Source organism: Pleurodeles waltl, chromosome 3_2, assembly GCF_031143425.1.
Source record: "Pleurodeles waltl isolate 20211129_DDA chromosome 3_2, aPleWal1.hap1.20221129, whole genome shotgun sequence".
Classification (NCBI taxonomy): domain Eukaryota; kingdom Metazoa; phylum Chordata; class Amphibia; order Caudata; family Salamandridae; genus Pleurodeles; species Pleurodeles waltl.
The window spans coordinates 96,469,234-96,486,483 of record NC_090441.1 but is presented as its reverse complement, the minus strand read 5'-3'; the positions used below and the strand labels follow the sequence as shown (position 1 = coordinate 96,486,483).

General features: G+C 48.5%; 1 protein-coding gene across 4 annotated transcripts in view; it reads right to left on the bottom strand.

Annotated features, from left to right (window-relative positions):
- The window catches only part of EIF4H (eukaryotic translation initiation factor 4H), a 160,954-nt gene that overhangs the window by 34,671 nt on the left and 109,033 nt on the right, over positions 1-17,250 (bottom strand). The gene's annotated exons all lie outside the window — the stretch shown is intronic.

Here is a 17,250-nt window from a genome sequence, read left to right as displayed (position 1 = left end):
ATGTCTAACGTATGTAATGCCCTTTCTGCTACTAATCCTGGCTGTGGGAAGAAGACTGGGAGCTCTACCGTTTGGTTTAGATGAAATGGGGATAGGACTTTTGGTAAGAATTGTGGATTTGTATGGAGAACCACCTTATGTTTATGTATTTGTATAAAGGTTTCTTGAATAGTAAATGCCTGTATTTCGCTAACTATTCTAAGGTAAGTGATGGCTATTAGAAAGGCTACTTTCCAAGTTAAAAATTGAATTTGACAAGAATGCATGGGTTCAAATGGTGGGCCCATGAGGCGTGTTAATACGATATTAAGATTCCACAAAGGCACTGGTGGTGTCCTTGGGGGTAGGATTCTTTTTAGTCCTTCCATAAAGGCTTTAATAACTGGGATTCTAAAAAGCGATTTTGTATGTTTAATCTGCAGATAAGCAGATATTGCAGTGAGATGTATTTTAATGGAAGAGAAGGCTAGATTGGACTTTTGTAAGTGTAGTAAATAACTTACAATGTTGTGTGGAGGCGTCTAGTGGCGTAATGTGATTAGCCTGGCAGTAACAAACAAATCTTTTCCATTTGTTAGCGTAACAATGTCTGGTGGGGGGTTTTCTTGCTTGTTTAATGACCTCCATACACACTTTAGAAAGGTTTAGATATCCAAATTCTAAGACTTCAGGAGCCAGATTGCTAGGTTGAACGATGCTGGATTCGGGTGTCTGATCTATTTGTGTTGTGTTAACAGATCTGGTCTGTTTGGGAGTGTGATGTGAGGTACCACAGATAGGTCCAACAGTGTGGTATACCACGGTTGGCGAGCCCACGTTGGTGCTATAAGTATTAGTTTGAGTTTGTTTTGACTCAGTTTGTTGACCAGATAAGGAATGAGCGGGAGAGGGGGAAAAGCGTAAGCAAATATCCCTAACCAGCTGAACCATAGAGCATTGCCCTTGGACTGAGGTTGTGGGCACCTGGATGCGAAGTTTTGGCATATTGTGTTTTCTTTTGTTGCAAATAGATCTATGTTTGGTGTCCCCCAGCGGTAGAAGTGATCTTGTAGAATCTCAGGATGTATTTCCCATTCGTGAGTTTGCTGTTGATCTTGACTGAGATTGTCGGCCAACTGATTTTAAATGCCTAGTATGTATTGTGCTATCAGGTGAATGTTGTTGTGAATTGCCCAATGCCAAGTTTTTGTGCTAAGAGACACAGCTGTGACGAGTGTGTCCCCCCTTGTTTGTTTAGATAATACATTGTTGTCATATTGTCTGTCTCGACAAGAATGTGTTTGTGGGCTAGAAGTGGCTGAAACGCTTTTAATGCTAGAAATACCGCTAGTAGTTCCAAGTGATTTATGTGAAGTAGTTTTTGTTGATTGTCCCATTGACTTTGTATACTGTGCTGGTTGAGGTGTGCTACCCACCCTGTCATGGAAGCATCTGTTGTGATCACGTATTAAGGCACAGGGTCTTGGAATGGCCGCCCTTGGTTTAAATTTATAGGATTCCACCATTGAAGCGAGAAGTGTGTTTGGCAGTCTATCAACACTAGATCTTGAAGTTGACCCTGTGCTTGTGTCCATTGTGTTGCTAGGCATTGTTGTAAGGGACGCATGTGTAGTCTTGCGTTTGGGACAATGGCTATGCATGAAGACATCATGCCTGGGAGTTTCATTACAAACCTCACTTGATAGTGTTGGTTTGGGTGCATGTTTAGTATTACATTTTGGAAGGCTTGTACCCTTTGTGGACTTGGAGTGGCAATCCCTTTTTGTGTTTTGATTGTTGCTCCTAAGTATTGTTGTATTTGACACAGTTGTAGATGTGATTTTTGGTAGTTTATAGAGAACCCTAGTTTGTGAAGGGTTTCTATGACGTATTTTGTGTGTAGAAGACACTGTTGCTGAGTGCTGGTTTTTATTAACCAATCGTCTAAGTAAGGTAATATGTGCATGTGCTGCCTCCTGATGTGAGCAGCTACTACTGCAAGGCATTTTTGAATACCCTTGGGGCTGTTATGCCGAACTGTAACCCTCTGAAATGGTAGTGCACGCCTTGGATTACAAACCTCAAGTATTTCCTGTGGGCAGGATGTATGGGTTTGTGGAAATAAGCATCCTTGAGATCTAATGTTGACATGTAGTCCTGGTTGAGCAAGGGAATCACGTCTTGAAGTGTCACCATGTGAAAATGATCTGATTTGATGAAGATTTAATGTTCTGAGGTCTAATATGGGTCTCAGTGTTTTGTCCTTTTTTGGAATTCGGAAATACAGGGAGTAAACACCTGTTCCTTTTTGATGGTTGGGTACTAGTTCTATTGCTTCTTTTTGTAACAATGCTTGGACTTTTAGTTGTAACAGATCTAAGTGTTGTTTGGACATGTGTGCTCTTGGGGGCACATCTGGTGGCAAATGTAGGAATTCTATGCAATAACCATGTTGGATAATGGCTAGGACAGTTTTGGTAATGGGAAGTGTAAGGAAATGCCTCCTTGGCATGGTTACCCCCTGACTTTTTGCCTTTGCTGATGCTATGTTTTGAATTGAAAGTGTGCTGAGGCCTGCTAACCAGGCCCCAGCATCAGTGTTCTTTCCCTAACCTGTACTTTTGATTCCACAATTGGCACACCCTGGCATCCAGGTAAGTCCCTTGTAACTGGTACCCCTGGTACCAAGGGCCTTGATGCCAGGGAAGGTCTCTAAGGGCTGCAGCATATCTTATGCCACCCTGGGGACCCCTCACTCAGCACAGACACACTGCTTGTCAGCTTGTGTGCGCTGGTGAGAACAAAAACGAGTAAGTCAACATGGCACTCCCCTCAGGGCGCCATGCCAACCTCACACTGCCTATGCAGTATAGATAAGTCACCCCTCTAGTAAGCCTTACAGCCCTAAGGCAGGGTGCACTATACCATAGGTGAGGGCACCAGTACATGAGTACTGTGCCCCTACAGTGTCTAAGCCAAACCTTAGACATTGTAAATGCAGGGTAGCCATAAGAGTATATGGTCTGGGAGTCTGTCAAACACGGACTCCACAGCACCATAATGGCTACACTGAAAACTGGGAAGTTTGGTATCAAACTTCTCAGCACAATAAATGCACACTGATGCCAGTGTACATTTTATTGTGAAATACACCCCAGAGGGCACCTTAGAGGTGCCCCCTGAAACCTTAACAGACTATCTGAGTAGGCTGACTAGTTCCAGCAGCCTGCCACAACCGAGACATGTTGCTGGCCCCATGGGGAGGGTGCCTTTGTCACTCTGAGGCCAGTAACAAAGCCTGCACTGGGTGGAGATGCTAACACCTCCCCCAGGCAGGAGCGGTCACCCCTGGCGGTGAGCCTCAAAGGCTCACCCCTTTGTGCCAGCACCGCAGGACACTCCAGCTAGTGGACTTGCCCGCCCCCTCCGGCCACGGCCCCCACTTTTAGCGGCAAGACCGGAGGAAATAATGAGAATAACAAGGAGGAGTCAGTGGCCAGTAGGACAGCCCCTAAGGTGTCCTGAGCTGAGGTGACTCCAACTTTTAGAAATCCTCCATCTTGCAGATGGAGGATTCCCCAATAGGATTAGGGATGTGACCCCCTCCCCTTGGGAGGAGGCACAAAGAGGGTGTACCCACCCTCAGGGCTAGTAGCCATTGGCTACTAACCCCCCAGACCTAAACACGCCCTTAAATTTAGTATTTAAGGGCTCCCCTGAACCTAAGAATTTAGATTCCTGAAACTACAAGAAGAAGACTGCCGAGCTGAAAAACCCCTGCAGAGGAAGAACAGAAGACACCAACTGCTTTGGCCCCAGTCCTACCGGCCTGTCTCCTGCCTTCCAAAGAACCCTGCTCCAGCGACGCTTTCCAAGGGACCAGCGACCTCTGAATCCTCCGAGGACTGCCCGACTTCAAGAAAGACAAGAAACTCCCGAGGACAGCGGCACTGCAACTTTGTTTCAAGGAGCAGACTTAAAGACCCCTGCAACTCCCCGCAAGAAGCGTGAGACTTGCAACACTGCACCCGGTGACCCCGACTCGACTGGTGGAGAACCAACCCCTCAGGGAGGACCCTCCGGCGACTCCGAGACCGTGAGTAACCAAAGTTGTCCCCCCTGAGCCCCCACAGCGACGCCTGCAGAGGGAATCCCGAGGCTCCCCCTGAACGCGACTGCCTGAACTCCATTTCCCAACGGCTGGAAAAGACCCTGCACCCGCAGCCCCCAGCACCTAAAGGAACAGAACACCTGTGCAGGAGTGACCCCCAGGAGGCCCTCTCCCTTGCCCAGGTGGTGGCTACCCCAAGGAGCCCCCCCCCTTGCCTGCCTGCAACGCTGAAGAGATCCCTTGATCTCTCATTGAACATCATTGAAAACCCGACGCGTGTTTGCACACTGCACCCGGCCGCCCCTGCGCTGCTGAGGGTGTACTTTTTGTGCTGACTTGTGTCCCCCCCCGGTGCCCTACAAAACCCCCCTGGTCTGCCCTCCGAAGACGCAGGTACTTACCTGCTGGCAGACCGGAACCGGGGCACCCCCTTCTCTCCATTGAAGCCTATGCGTTTTGGGCACCTCTTTGACCTCTGCACCTGACCGGCCCTGAGCTGCTGGTGTGGTAACTTTGGGGTTGCTCTGAACCCCCAACGGTGGGCTACCTTGGACCCAAACCTGAGACTTGTAAGTGATTTACTTACCTGACAAAACTAACAAAAACTTACCTCCCCCAGGAACTGTGAAAATTGCACTGTGTCCACTTTTAAAACAGCTTATTGTGTTTTATGTGAAGAGTATACATGCTAGTGTAATGATTCAAAGTTCCTAAAGTACTTACCTGCAATACCTTTCAAATGAGATATTACATGTAGAATTTGAACCTGTGGTTCTTAAAATAAACTAAGAAAATATATTTTTCTATAACAAAACCTATTGGCTGGATTTGTCTCGGAGTGTGTGTTCCTCATTTATTGCCTGTGTGTATGTACAACAAATGCTTAACACTACTCCTTTGATAAGCCTACTGCTCGACCACACTACCACAAAATAGAGCATTAGTATTATCTCTTTTTGCTACTATCTTACCTCTAAGGGGAACCCTTGGACTCTCTGCATACTATTCCTTACTTTGAAATAGTGCATACAGAGCCAACTTCCTACATTGGTGGATCAGCGGTGGGGTACAAGACTTTGCATTTGCTGGACTACTCAGCCAATACCTGATCACACAACAAATTCCAAAAATTGTCATTAGAAATTGATTTTTGCAATTTGACATTTTTCTAAATTCTTAAAATACCTGCTAGGGCCTTGTGTTAGATCCTGTTTAGCATTTCTTTTAGAGTTTAAAAGTTTGGTAAAAGTTTGAATTAGAACCTAGAACTAGTTTTAGATTCTTAAAAAGTATTCCAACTTTTAGAAGCATAATGTCTAGTACAGAGATGAATGTGGTGGAACTCGACACCACACCTTACCTCCATCTTAAGATGAGGGAGCTAAGGTCACTCTGTACACTAAAGAAAATAGTAATGGGCCCCAGACCTTCCAAACTACAGCTCCAGGAGCTTTTGGCAGAGTTTGAAAGAGCCAACCCCTCTGAGGATGGCAACACAGAGGATGATGATAGTGACTTGGAGGGTGATTCCCCCCTACCAGTTCTATCTAGGGAAGACAGGGCCTCTCAAGCCCCGACTCCACAAATAATAGTCAGAGATGCTGGTTCCCTCACAGGAGGGACCAACGACTCTGAAATCACTGAGGATAACTCCAGTGAAGAGGACATCCAGTTAGCCAGGATGGCCAGAAGATTGGCTTTGGAAAGACAGAACCTAGCCATAGAAAGGGAAAGACAAGAGATGGGCCTAGGACCCATCAATGGTGGCAGCAACATAAATAGGGTCAGAGATTCTCCTGACATGTTGAAAATCCCTAAAGGGATTGTAACTAAATATGAAGATGGTGATGACATCACCAAATGGTTCACAGCTTTTGAGAGGGCTTGTGTAACCAGAAAAGTGAACAAATCTTACTGGGGTGCTCTCCTTTGGGAAATGTTCACAGGAAAGTGTAGGGATAGACTCCTCACACTCTCTGGAAAAGATGCAGAATCTTATGACCTCATGAAGGGTACCCTGATTGAGGGCTTTGGATTCTCCACTGAGGAGTATAGGATTAGATTCAGGGGGGCTCAAAAATCCTCGAGCCAGACCTGGGTTGACTTTGTAAACTACTAAGTAAAAACACTAGATGGTTGGATTCAAGGCAGTGGTGTAAGTAATTATGATGGGCTGTACAATTTATTTGTGAAAGAACACCTATTAAGTAATTGTTTCAATGATAAACTGCATCAGCATCTGGTAGACCTAGGACCAATTTCTCCCCAAGAATTGGGAAAGAAGGCGGACCATTGGGTGAAGACTAGGGTGTCCAAAACTTCCACAGGGGGTGACCAAAAGAAAGGGGTCACAAAACCTCCCCAGGGGAAAGGTGGTGAGACAGCCAAAAACAAAAATAGTAAGGAGTCTTCTACAGGCCCCCAAAAACCGGCACAGGAGGGTGGGCCCAGAGCCTCTTCACAAAACAATTCTGGGTACAAGGGTAAAAACTTTGATCCCAAAAAGGCCTGGTGTCGTAGCTGTAGTCAGCCTGGACACCAAACTGGAGACAAGGCCTGTCCCAAGAAAGATACCACTTCTAACTCCCATCCAGCTAAAACTGGAATGGCCAGTCTCCAAGTGGGATCAACAGTGTGCCCAGAGCAAATCAGGTGTCACACTGAAGCTACATTAGTCTCGGAGGGTGGGGTGGATTTAGCAACACTGGCTGCCTGGCCACCTAACATGCAAAAATACAGGCAGCAGCTCTTAATTAAATGGGACAAGTGTAGAGGGCCTGAGGGATACAGGTGCCAGTGTCACTATGGTGACAGAGAAACTGGTTTCCCCTGGCCAATACCTGGCTGGACAAACCTATCCAGTCACCAATGCTGACAATCAGACTAAAGTACATCCCATGGCAATGGTAACTTTAGAGTGGGGAGGGGTCAATGGCCTGAAACAGGTGGTGGTCTCCTCAAATATCCCAGTAGACTGTTTGCTTGGAAATGACCTGGAGTCCTCAGCATGGGCTGAGGTAGAACTGAAAACCCATGCAGCCATGCTGGGTATCCCTGAACTGGTGTGTGTCAAGACAAGGGCACAGTGCAAGGCACAGGGTGAAAAAATATAGAGCTGGAGTCTGGAAGAAAGGCCCAGCCTACCAAGAGAAAAGGAAAGTCAGCTGGGAAACCAGCTGCAACACAACAAGAAAAAGAGAGCCTCTCTTCTCAGGAAGAAGTTCTGCCCTCTGAGGGAACTGAGCCTATGGAGCTGGAACCTTATCAGGTTGAGCTCTTGGGCCCAGGGGGACCCTCAAGGGAACAGTTGTGTAAGGGACAAGAAACCTGTCCCTCTCTTGAAGGCCTTAGGCAGCAAGCTGCTGAAGAGTCCAAAGGCAAGAAAAATGGAACACATAGGGTCTATTGGGAAGATGGACTCCTGTACACTGAGGCAAGAGATCCCAAACCTGGTGCCACTAGGAGAGTGGTAGTGCCTCAGGGGTTCAGAGAGTTTATTCTGACCTTAGCCCATGATATTCCCCTTGCTGGGCATTTGGGACAAACCAAGACGTGGGAGAGGTTAGTCAACCACTTCTACTGGCCCAACATGTCCCAGAAGGTTAAGGAGTTTTGCACCCCCTGTCAAGCCAGTGGTAAGACAGGTGGACATCCAAAGGCCCCCCTCATTCCCCTTCCAGTGGTGGGGGTCCCCTTTGAAAGAGTGGGTGTGGACATAGTGGGTCCACTGGAACCTCCCACAGCCTCAGGAAATATGTACATCCTAGTAGTAGTGGATCATGCTACTAGGTATCCTGAAGCTATTCCCCTTAGGTCGACTACTGCCCCTGCAGTAGCCAAGGCCCTCATTGGTATCTTTACCAGAGTGGGCTTCCCTAAGGAGGTGGTGTCTGACAGAGGTACCAACTTCATGTCAGCATACCTAAAACACATGTGGAATGAATGTGGAGTGACTTATAAATTCACTACACCATATCATCCACAAACTAATGGCCTTGTTGAGAGATTCAACAAGACATTAAAGGGCATGATCATGGGGCTCCCAGAAAAACTCAAAAGGAGATGGGATGTCCTCCTGCCATGTCTGCTTTTCGCTTACAGAGAGGTGCCTCAGAAGGGAGTAGGGTTCTCACCCTTTGAACTTCTGTTTGGCCACCCTGTAAGGGGACCACTAGCTCTTGTGAAAGAAGGCTGGGAGAGACCTCTTCATGAGCCTAAACAAGACATAGTGGACTATGTACTTGGCCTTCGCTCAAGGATGGCAGAGTACATGTGTAGGAAGTTGGCTCTGTATGTGCTATTTCAAAGTAAGGAATAGCATGCACAGAGTCCAAGGGTTCCCCTTAGAGGTAAAATAGTGGTAAAAAATAGATAATACTAATGCTCTATTTTGTGGTAGTGTGGTCGAGCAGTAGGCTTATCCAAGGAGTAGTGTTAAGCATTTGTTGTACATACACATAGACAATAAATGAGGTACACACACTCAGAGACAAATCCAGCCAATAGGTTTTTATATAGAAAAATATCTTTTCTTAGTTTATTTTAAGAACCACAGGTTCAAATTCTACATGTAATATCTCATTCGAAAGGTATTGCAGGTAAGTACTTTAGGAACTTCAAATCATCAAAATTGCATGTATACTTTTCAAGTTATTCACAAATAGCTGTTTTAAAAGTGGACACTTAGTGCAATTTTCACAGTTCCTAGGGGAGGTAAGTATTTGTTAGGTTAACCAGGTAAGTAAGACACTTACAGGGCTTAGTTCTTGGTCCAAGGTAGCCCACCGTTGGGGGTTCAGAGCAACCCCAAAGTCACCACACCAGCAGCTCAGGGCCGGTCAGGTGCAGAGTTCCAAGTGGTGCCCAAAACACATAGGCTAGAATGGAGAGAAGGGGGTGCCCCGGTTCCGGTCTGCTTGCAGGTAAGTACCCGCGTCTTCGGAGGGCAGACCAGGGGGGTTTTGTAGGGCACCGGGGGGGACACAAGCCCACACAGAAATTTCACCCTCAGCAGCGCGGGGGCGGCCGGGTGCAGTGTAGAAACAAGCGTCGGGTTTGTAATGGAAGTCAATGGGAGATCTAGGGATCTCTTCAGCGCTGCAGGCAGGCAAGGGGGGGGTTCCTCGGGGAAACCTCCACTTGGGCAAGGGAGAGGGACTCCTGGGGGTCACTCCTCCAGTGAAAGTCCGGTCCTTCAGGTCCTGGGGGCTGCGGGTGCAGGGTCTCTCCCAGGCGTCGGGACTTTAGGTTCAAAGAGTCGCGGTCAGGGGAAGCCTCGGGATTCCCTCTGCAGGCGGCGCTGTGGGGGCTCAGGGGGGACAGGTTTTGGTACTCACAGTATCAGAGTAGTCCTGGGGTCCCTCCTGAGGTGTTGGATCGCCACCAGCCGAGTCGGGGTCGCCGGGTGCAGTGTTGCAAGTCTCACGCCTTTTGCGGGGAGCTTGCAGGGTTCTTTAAAGCTGCTGGAAACAAAGTTGCAGCTTTTCTTGGAGCAGGTCCGCTGTCCTCGGGAGTTTCTTGTCTTTTCGAAGCAGGGGCAGTCCTCAGAGGATGTCGAGGTCGCTGGTCCCTTCGGAAGGCGTCGCTGGAGCAGGATCTTTGGAAGGCAGGAGACAGGCCGGTGAGTTTCTGGAGCCAAGGCAGTTGTCGTCTTCTGGTCTTCCGCTGCAGGGGTTTTCAGCTGGGCAGTCCTTCTTCTTGTTGCAGGAATCTAATTTTCTAGGGTTCAGGGCAGCCCTTAAATACTAAATTTAAGGGCGTGTTTAGGTCTGGGGGGTTAGTAGCCAATGGCTACTAGCCCTGAGGGTGGGTACACCCTCTTTGTGCCTCCTCCCAAGGGGAGGGGGTCACAATCCTAACCCTATTGGGGGAATCCTCCATCTGCAAGATGGAGGATTTCTAAAAGCTAGAGTCACCTCAGCTCAGGACACCTTAGGGGCTGTCCTGACTGGCCAGTGACTCCTCCTTGTTATTCTCATTATTTTCTCCGGCCTTGCCGCCAAAAGTGGGGCCTGGCCGGAGGGGGCGGGCAACTCCACTAGCTGGAGTGTCCTGCTGGGTTGGCACAAAGGAGGTGAGCCTTTGAGGCTCACCGCCAGGTGTGACAATTCCTGCCTGGGAGAGGTGTTAGCATCTCCACCCAGTGCAGGCTTTGTTACTGGCCTCAGAGTGACAAAGGCACTCTCCCCATGGGGCCAGCAACATGTCTCGGTTTGTGGCAGGCTGCTAAAACTAGTCAGCCTACACTGATAGTCGGTTAAGTTTCAGGGGGCACCTCTAAGGTGCCCTCTGTGGTGTATTTTACAATAAAATGTACACTGGCATCAGTGTGCATTTATTGTGCTGAGAAGTTTGATACCAAACTTCCCAGTTTTCAGTGTAGCCATTATGGTGCTGTGGAGTTCGTGTTTGACAGACTCCCAGACCATATACTCTTATGGCTACCCTGCACTTACAATGTCTAAGGTTTTGTTTAGACACTGTAGGGGCACAGTGCTCATGCACTGGTACCCTCACCTATGGTATAGTGCACCCTGCCTTAGGGCTGTAAGGCCTGCTAGAGGGGTGTCTTACCTATACTGCATAGGCAGTGAGAGGCTGGCATGGCACCCTGAGGGGAGTGCCATGTCGACTTACTCATTTTGTTCTCACTAGCACACACAGGCTTGTAAGCAGTGTGTCTGTGCTGAGTGAGGGGTCTCTAGGGTGGCATAAGACATGCTGCAGCCCTTAGAGACCTTCCTTGGCATCAGGGCCCTTGGTACTAGAAGTACCAGTTACAAGGAACTTATCTGAATGCCAGGGTGTGCCAATTGTGGATACAATGGTACATTTTAGGTGAAGGAACACTGGTGCTGGGGCCTGGTTAGCAGGGTCCCAGCACACTTCTCAGTCAAGTCAGCATCAGTATCAGGCAAAAAGTGGGGGGTAACTGCAACAGGGAGCCATTTCTTTACACAAGCCCCCCCCAGCCCACAGGCCAGGAGACTCAGCCAACGCTGGAAGAGTCTTCCTAGTCTGTCAGGCGAGGAAGAGTAGAGGAAATGGCTGGTTTGTTGCAGGGCCTACTCTGCCTTACATCCTCCTGTTCAGGTCATTCCCTCTGGGGAACTGACCCACTTCCACAGTGATAGGACCTAGTCTGAACTGCCTCTTGTCTGTGCTTTTTATGTCTTCACCCATTCTCTCTATTTTGAGGTCAGAGGTATCCACCTCTGCTAATCTTATCTTAGCCAGGGTCACCCCTAGCTTACCCAAAGAGGTTACCCAGAGCTGGAGTAACCCCACCATGACCAACAGGGTCAGGGGGCCTAACTTGTTATTTGGCATGGGGTCAGACCACCATGCCAAGGATAGTGCAGCCATAAAGGCTAACACCCAGCAGAGGCCACTGACAGCTGTCAGTGCCCAGAACCACACCTTTAGCTCTTCACCTAAAAGGGAAGGGGCTAAGTTACAGGCTTCTTTGGGTTCAGGTTGCCTGTCTGCTGTATTAGAGTGGGGGGTTACCACATCTTGTAGTAAACACCCTTCTTCCACTCTTTCTTCTGTTAGCTGAGGAGCCACCCACTCAGGTTTAACAGTTGCCTGACTAGCCAGGACTTCTTGTGGGTCAGGTTGGACTTTATCAGGGCCATTTTTGGAGTTCTCCCCTACTGGAGCAGAATCTCCTTGGCTTGCTGTAACCTTGGCTAAAGGTTGTCCACCCTTCCTACTCTGTTTTCTTTTCTTCTTCTTCTGGGGTCTGCTTGCATTTACTGCAGAGGCAGGACTTCCAGAATCCTTGGGAGAGGACTGGCACTGGACCAGTTCCTCTCTTGGGCTCTGACTAACCTCTGGGTAGTCATTTCCAAGGAGACAATCAAGGGGGAGGTCTGTACTGACTACTACCCTTCTCCAGCTAAGAGTGCCACCCACTTCTATGGGCACTAAAGCCACAGGTCTCTTAGTGACCCTGTCTAGGCTAACTCTTACCCTGGCAGTCTCACCTGGGATGTACTGGTTTGAGAGCACTAGCCTGTCATGCACAATAGTGTGACTGGCACAAGTGTCTCTCAGGGCAGTGGTTGGGATTCCATTCACCAGTAGGTGGTGGAAGTGTCTACTTCCCTCTGGAATCTCCAACTCACCTGTTGGGCCCTGTTTCCAGTTGAAGGCTATGAAGACCTCCTCATCTGAGGAGTCATCTCCCATGGCTACACTGGTTACCCCTGGAATCTTGTTCTGGGGTTTGTTTTTGGGACAAGAAGTGTCCTTGGTGTGGTGCCCAGACTGTTTACAGTTGTGGCACCATGCCTTAGTGGCATCCCAGTTCTTACCCTGGTACCCACCTTTGTTTTGGGTTGTGTCTTGGGGCCCACCCACCTGTTCTGGTTTTTGGGGGCCTACAGAGGACTCTTTTTCTTTGTTTCTAGTGTCACCCACTTTCTCCTGGGGAGTTTTTGTAACCCCTTTCTTTTGGTCACCCCCAGTGGAAGTTTTGGTTACTCTAGTCTTGACCCAGTGGTCTGCCTTCTTTCCCAATTCTTGGGGAGAAATTGGACCTAGGTCTACCAGATACTGATGCAACTTTTCATTGAAGCAGTTACTTAAAATGTGTTCTTTCATAAACAAATTATAAAGCCCAACATAGTTACACACTTCATTTCCAGTTAACCAACCATCCAGTGTTTTGACTGAGTAGTCTACAAAATCAACCCAGGTCTGGCTCGAGGATTTTTGAGCCCCCCTGAATCTAATTCTATACTCCTCAGTGGAGAATCCAAAGCCCTCAATCAGGGTACCCTTCATGAGGTCATAAGATTCTGCATCTTTTCCAGAGAGTGTGAGGAGTCTATCCCTACACTTTCCAGTGAACATTTCCCAAAGGAGAGCACCCCAGTGAGATCTGTTTACTTTTCTGGTTACACAAGCCCTCTCAAAAGCTGTGAACCATTTGGTGATGTCATCACCATCTTCATATTTTGTTACAATCCCTTTGGGGATTTTTAGGATGTCAGGAGAATCTCTGACCCTATTTAAGTTGCTGCCACCATTGATGGGACCTAGGCCCATCTCTTTTCTTTCCCTTTCTATGGCTAGGAGCTGCTTTTCCAAAGCCAATCTTTTGGCCATCCTGGCTAACTGGATGTCCTCTTCACTGGGGTTATCCTCAGTGATTTCAGAGGTGTTGGTCTCTCCTGTGAGGGAACCAGCATCTCTGACTATTATTTTTGGAGTCAGGGTTTGAGGGACCCTGTTCTCCCTAGATAGGACTGGTAGGGGGGAATTGTCCTCCAAGTCACTATCCTCTTCCTCTGAGTTGCCACCCTCAGAGGGGTTGGCCTTTTCAAACTCTGCCAAAAGCTCCTGGAGCTGTATTTTGGTAGGTTTGGGGCCCATTGTTATTTTCTTTAGTTTACAGAGTGACCTTAGCTCTCTCATCTGTAGATGGAGGTAAGGTGTGGTGTCGAGTTCCACCACATTCACATCTGTGCTAGACATTTTGCTTCTAAAAGTTGGAATACTTTTTAAGAATCTATAACTGGTTCTAGAATCTAATTCAAACTTTTACAAACTTTTAAACTCTAAAAGAAATGCTAAACAGGATCTAACACAAGGCCCTAGCAGGTCTTTTAAGAATTTAGAAAACTTTTCAAATTGCAAAAATCAATTTCTAATGACAATTTTGGAATTTGTCGTGTGATCAGGTATTGGCTGAGTAGTCCAGCAAATGCAAAGTCTTGTACCCCACCGCTGATCCACCAATGTAGGAAGTTGGCTCTGTATGTGCTATTTCAAAGTAAGGAATAGCATGCACAGAGTCCAAGGGTTCCCCTTAGAGGTAAAATAGTGGTAAAAAATAGATAATACTAATGCTCTATTTTGTGGTAGTGTGGTCGAGCAGTAGGCTTATCCAAGGAGTAGTGTTAAGCATTTGTTGTACATACACATAGACAATAAATGAGGTACACACACTCAGAGACAAATCCAGCCAATAGGTTTTTATATAGAAAAATATCTTTTCTTAGTTTATTTTAAGAACCACAGGTTCAAATTCTACATGTAATATCTCATTCGAAAGGTATTGCAGGTAAGTACTTTAGGAACTTCAAATCATCAAAATTGCATGTATACTTTTCAAGTTATTCACAAATAGCTGTTTTAAAAGTGGACACTTAGTGCAATTTTCACAGTTCCTAGGGGAGGTAAGTATTTGTTAGGTTAACCAGGTAAGTAAGACACTTACAGGGCTTAGTTCTTGGTCCAAGGTAGCCCACCGTTGGGGGTTCAGAGCAACCCCAAAGTCACCACACCAGCAGCTCAGGGCCGGTCAGGTGCAGAGTTCCAAGTGGTGCCCAAAACACATAGGCTAGAATGGAGAGAAGGGGGTGCCCCGGTTCCGGTCTGCTTGCAGGTAAGTACCCGCGTCTTCGGAGGGCAGACCAGGGGGGTTTTGTAGGGCACCGGGGGGGACACAAGCCCACACAGAAATTTCACCCTCAGCAGCGCGGGGGCGGCCGGGTGCAGTGTAGAAACAAGCGTCGGGTTTGTAATGGAAGTCAATGGGAGATCTAGGGATCTCTTCAGCGCTGCAGGCAGGCAAGGGGGGGGTTCCTCGGGGAAACCTCCACTTGGGCAAGGGAGAGGGACTCCTGGGGGTCACTCCTCCAGTGAAAGTCCGGTCCTTCAGGTCCTGGGGGCTGCGGGTGCAGGGTCTCTCCCAGGCGTCGGGACTTTAGGTTCAAAGAGTCGCGGTCAGGGGAAGCCTCGGGATTCCCTCTGCAGGCGGCGCTGTGGGGGCTCAGGGGGGACAGGTTTTGGTACTCACAGTATCAGAGTAGTCCTGGGGTCCCTCCTGAGGTGTTGGATCGCCACCAGCCGAGTCGGGGTCGCCGGGTGCAGTGTTGCAAGTCTCACGCCTTTTGCGGGGAGCTTGCAGGGTTCTTTAAAGCTGCTGGAAACAAAGTTGCAGCTTTTCTTGGAGCAGGTCCGCTGTCCTCGGGAGTTTCTTGTCTTTTCGAAGCAGGGGCAGTCCTCAGAGGATGTCGAGGTCGCTGGTCCCTTCGGAAGGCGTCGCTGGAGCAGGATCTTTGGAAGGCAGGAGACAGGCCGGTGAGTTTCTGGAGCCAAGGCAGTTGTCGTCTTCTGGTCTTCCGCTGCAGGGGTTTTCAGCTGGGCAGTCCTTCTTCTTGTTGCAGGAATCTAATTTTCTAGGGTTCAGGGCAGCCCTTAAATACTAAATTTAAGGGCGTGTTTAGGTCTGGGGGGTTAGTAGCCAATGGCTACTAGCCCTGAGGGTGGGTACACCCTCTTTGTGCCTCCTCCCAAGGGGAGGGGGTCACAATCCTAACCCTATTGGGGGAATCCTCCATCTGCAAGATGGAGGATTTCTAAAAGCTAGAGTCACCTCAGCTCAGGACACCTTAGGGGCTGTCCTGACTGGCCAGTGACTCCTCCTTGTTATTCTCATTATTTTCTCCGGCCTTGCCGCCAAAAGTGGGGCCTGGCCGGAGGGGGCGGGCAACTCCACTAGCTGGAGTGTCCTGCTGGGTTGGCACAAAGGAGGTGAGCCTTTGAGGCTCACCGCCAGGTGTGACAATTCCTGCCTGGGAGAGGTGTTAGCATCTCCACCCAGTGCAGGCTTTGTTACTGGCCTCAGAGTGACAAAGGCACTCTCCCCATGGGGCCAGCAACATGTCTCGGTTTGTGGCAGGCTGCTAAAACTAGTCAGCCTACACTGATAGTCGGTTAAGTTTCAGGGGGCACCTCTAAGGTGCCCTCTGTGGTGTATTTTACAATAAAATGTACACTGGCATCAGTGTGCATTTATTGTGCTGAGAAGTTTGATACCAAACTTCCCAGTTTTCAGTGTAGCCATTATGGTGCTGTGGAGTTCGTGTTTGACAGACTCCCAGACCATATACTCTTATGGCTACCCTGCACTTACAATGTCTAAGGTTTTGTTTAGACACTGTAGGGGCACAGTGCTCATGCACTGGTACCCTCACCTATGGTATAGTGCACCCTGCCTTAGGGCTGTAAGGCCTGCTAGAGGGGTGTCTTACCTATACTGCATAGGCAGTGAGAGGCTGGCATGGCACCCTGAGGGGAGTGCCATGTCGACTTACTCATTTTGTTCTCACTAGCACACACAGGCTTGTAAGCAGTGTGTCTGTGCTGAGTGAGGGGTCTCTAGGGTGGCATAAGACATGCTGCAGCCCTTAGAGACCTTCCTTGGCATCAGGGCCCTTGGTACTAGAAGTACCAGTTACAAGGAACTTATCTGAATGCCAGGGTGTGCCAATTGTGGATACAATGGTACATTTTAGGTGAAGGAACACTGGTGCTGGGGCCTGGTTAGCAGGGTCCCAGCACACTTCTCAGTCAAGTCAGCATCAGTATCAGGCAAAAAGTGGGGGGTAACTGCAACAGGGAGCCATTTCTTTACAACATGGAAAAGGCAAACAAAAACTTTGAGGCCAGCCAACAGCTCCAGAAGTGTTGGTATGACCAAAAGGCTGCACTGGTTGAATTTCAACCAGGGCAGAAAGTCTGGGTTTTGGAGCATGTGGCTCCCAGGGCACTTCAGGACAAATGGAGTGGCCCTTACCCAGTGCTAGAGAGGAAGAGTCAGGTCACCTATCTGGTAGACCTGGGCACAAGCAGGAGCCCCAAGAGGGTGATCCATGTGAACCGCCTTAAGCTCTTCCATGACAGGGCTGATGTAAATCTGTTAATGGTAACAGATGAGGATCAGGAAGCTGAGAGTGAGCCTCTCCCTGATCTTCTGTCATCAGACCCTAAAGATGGCTCAGTAGATGGAGTGATCTATTCAGCCACCCTCTCTGGCCAACAGCAAGCTGACTGTAGGAAGGTCCTACAACAGTTTGCTGAGCTCTTTTCCCTAACCCCTGGTCAGACACACCTGTGTACCCATGATGTGGACACAGGACACCGCATGCCTGTCAAAAACAAAATATTCCGACAGTCTGATCAAGTTAAGGAAAGCATCAAGGTGGAAGTCCACAAGATGCTGGAATTGGGAGTAATTGAGTACTCTGACAGCCCCTGGGCTAGCCCAGTGGTCTTAGTCCCCAAACCTCACACCAAAGAAGGAAAGAGAGAGATGAGGTTTTGTGTGGACTACAGAGGACTTAACTCTGTCACCAAGACAGATG